Source organism: Haliotis rubra, unplaced genomic scaffold (assembly GCF_003918875.1).
Source record: "Haliotis rubra isolate DU_JTF1 unplaced genomic scaffold, ASM391887v1 Scf300, whole genome shotgun sequence".
NCBI classification, from domain to species: Eukaryota; Metazoa; Mollusca; class Gastropoda; order Lepetellida; family Haliotidae; genus Haliotis; species Haliotis rubra.
In genome coordinates, this window is record NW_025766970.1 from 1,010,563 (window position 1) to 1,014,536 (window position 3,974).

Genomic DNA, 3,974 nt, shown 5'->3' on the forward strand with positions numbered 1-3,974 from the left:
AAACGTAAAACACCTTATGGTCAGATATTGTAAAAGAGGTGAATGTTAAGGGGGTAGCTCCGAGGTCTTTGATTGAGGTGAGGGAGAAATGGACAAACATGAATCGGAAGGCAAAGAAACAGTACACTGAACACAGAATTCAGTCAAGGAAGACCGGCGGAGGACCACCACCGCCTGAGCTGAGTCAGGCAACCAGCCGCATCATCGACATGATGCGTGACTCGGCAAGTTTTGACGGCGTCCCAGACGGCCTCGAGACAGAGTGTAGGTTTCAATAAATCACAAAACTATAAATGATCAATTAGTTTACGTCGACAACAATGAAGTTATATGCCCTGTTAAATAATTTTAGTAAATGAGTAAATACGTAAAATAAAGTGGAGCTGGTACATCATAATTGCACCTACGTACCGATGTTCATAATCTATTTAACAAAGGCCATTGGCAATTACGAAAAGTGACATGTAGGCCTATATACAAATGGGACATAAAAATCATTTTCACACTCAGGTATCTCAGGTAGAAATGGTACAACAAACTACGTGGTAATGTTTATAATCTAGATCTATTTTTACTGTCGACCTTAAACTTGACACCATATATGGCATAATCTGGATCTAGGTTTCGGTTTTGAAACAAAACATTTTCATCAAAGTTACGTGACGTACGACCTAGGTCTGCAGAAATCACTCAAAACAAAAATAGATATATACATGTACATTGATGTTTGGTTTATTTTCCTACACATCAGTTGCCAGAGCCATGTTTATGCTAATACGGTTTTCGTCAATTTATACAGTATATAGGCATTTCAAAAGATGCTTTTGTGTTTAATTTGCCTCAATAACAATCGAAGAATGATAAGGAAATTAAGATCTATTGCTGTCATGATTAGTAAGAATATAATTAAAATCCATCCATGGGAAGGGGAGCTCGAAGAATTCAAACGTCAATATTGCCGATAAATCGTCCCGTTTAGATCTTCAATACTGCTCTATCATAGTATTCTGTAGACAGCTCACGAAAATACATACACGTGTTGAAATAAATATTACTGACCTTGATCATGGGACGGCTCTCACCGAAAAATACTGTAAAGTATCCATTTACATAGTTTTACTGTACCATGTTCCTATGGCGTTGAGTAACGACCCCATAGAGAGTACATTACAAGCGGGATAACTCTTATACAGATTACTCTTTCACATATGCCATACGGAGTGCTGTCCCTTGTACACAAGATTTAACGCTTTTCAGGTATGTCTTATGTACCCGTTCAAAGTTAAAATTTAATTGGAAACAAAGTATATTTCAAGAGAATTACTTCGTATTTACATATAGGAATATGTATATCATACCAAGTTATATGTTGAACTAACATAGATATCAAGGTATATTATATACTACCCATCAAAAGTTTAGACTCACTTAAAGCACTCACTATATGTTATGTATATGTATGTGGTTACATCGAAGATGAATTTCTCCACCAACTTAGGGGAACCAACTGAAAACCTTATGCAGATGAATTGCACAAGGATGATGCTTCAAATTGCGAAAGGCATGAGCAAATGTCGTGCATGTGAACAGATGCGTTTTGGTGTAAAGTTTTGTTAAGAATTCGCCAATTTTCACAGATTTTAATCATTTACTGAACTCATGACAATAATCTTTTCAATGTTACGAATATGTTTTACAATACACCAGTTCATAACTAAACAGTACCTTTAAACAGTATGGAATATTTTGCAAAAAGCTAGTTTAGAACAGTGGACAAGTAAGTGGCTACATTTACACTAGTGAGTCTAAACTTTTGATGGGTAGTATATATTAATGTTATAATATACACTTAAATCAAGATCACTTTATGTTTAGATATTGATGAAAAATGTATCGTATTTTATAAACATCATCAGGTGATGACGAGTGTTAAGCGACCCTCCCTACTGACACAGCTGCTGAGACGGCCACGTCCGAGTCTGCCATCGTGATGACGCCTAACCAGACTCCAGATGTAGCCTCCACCAGCCAGACCTCAGCTGTAACCTCCACCAGCCAGACCCCAGATGTAGCCTCCACCAGCCAGACCTCAGCTGTAGCCTCCACCAGCAAGACTCCAGCTACATCATCCACTTCTCAGACCACAACAATATGGAAAGCCAGTCCACGATACATCCTATCCTTTCTTTACTGAACTGGCATCATGAGAGCAGCGTTAGCCATGAACGCCATTTTGCGAGTTAACCACACTGTTAAAAAGTTAGCGGCGGTCCTTAGGTATTAACTTAATGTCACGTTAACATCCTGTTAAAAGTTAACAGAGTTTTGAACAACAAGATAACCCTCTGTTATTAGTTAACAGTCGGTTAAATGTACTTTACGGCTGGTTAAAAGATAACCGAGTTTTGAACAACCGGCCCTGATGTTTATCACAACATACTATGTATATATACTTCTCAGTACTTGGTTGTAGTCACCGGGCCCTGATGTTTATCACAACATACTATGTATATATACTTCTCAATACTTGGTTGTAGTCACCGGGCCCTGATGTTTATCACAACATACTATGCATATATACTTCTCAGTACTTGGTTGTAGTCACCGGGCCCTGATGTTTATCACAACATACTATGCATATATACTTCTCAGTACTTGGTTGTAGTCACCATTAGCTGGAAAAAACGGTATAAGAATCTACACCGAAACGTCGTTCTATGTTTTAAACAAGAAGTTGTTATCCAGCTTTATTTCGGCCTGTAGCCGTGACTAGTTATTCTCTGACATTGCCGTTTCATATTTCCGAAACTCGTTAACTCAACGCTCATAAACTCTTTGTGATTGTCCTTTGCATCTCATTACACGTGAACATATCCTCATTACTTCTCTATATGTTTCTGTATGTACTCTGCAATGTCTGTAAATGTGTCACCCTTATCCAATAGAGGACGCCAATCTACAGAGACGCGCGAATAAGTACCAGTAATTTGTCTGTCTCGGGTCCTGGAACCACTTTTGTCCCTTCCACCTAAGGGACCGTTCATAATTTACGGTCAGGGTGTGTGTGTGGGGGGGTGATGATGATTTTTATGGAGAAGCATGCACAATGTGAATGCCCCCCCCCCCCTCAATTTATAAAAAATAATATATGTACAAATTAAGCGACCCCCTGCATGTCATGTACAAAATCAATGACCCCCCTCTCCCTTCCAATACTTTTTAAGCATAATTTTAAAATATTTTTAGGTACAAATTTGCTGACAAACCCCCACCCCCTTAGAATAATGTTTAGAAAATTGATGACCCTCCCAACCTCCCCAGAACAAAATGGGTGACCCCCCCTTAAAATCATCATCACACCCCTAGCCACAAATTATGAACGGTCTCTAAATCTTAACGCAATGCAATACACCTAAGTGAAGTCGAGATGTTCCCTAGGTTCAGGTCATCGCATCTCGCTTGGGCTCCTTTTCAATTTAAATGAAGTAAAATCATATATAATTGTGTTTTTACAAAATCGTCTATGTTCAGCTAGTTAGTGTTGGTATATGCCAGTATTATACAACACTGTATATTAGTATCGGAGAGTACAAGAGCAGTCAGCGAGGAAGGGTATGTCATCTCTTGCTACCACTCGATACCCATTTATGTCATTGTATCTTTGCACATCAGACTAACGACACTACATGGCAGCGTTGCGAGGCAGATTGCGAATAAAATTATCATTAGACGACCCTTCTTACGATGTCACTGAATGTACCGTTGCGTAGCAAGAGTGTGTTTGTGCTGTTTACTCCATCGTTGTCACCGTACCTATTGAAGTATGTAACTTTCAATAACATAATTTCTTATACCTTAATAATGTCTTGAAGTGGTTATATATATTCTGGTAAATATACATATTATAAATTTGAAACTACTTTACTAATATAATACAGTACATATCAACAAAGACAAACAACAAAAACCCACGC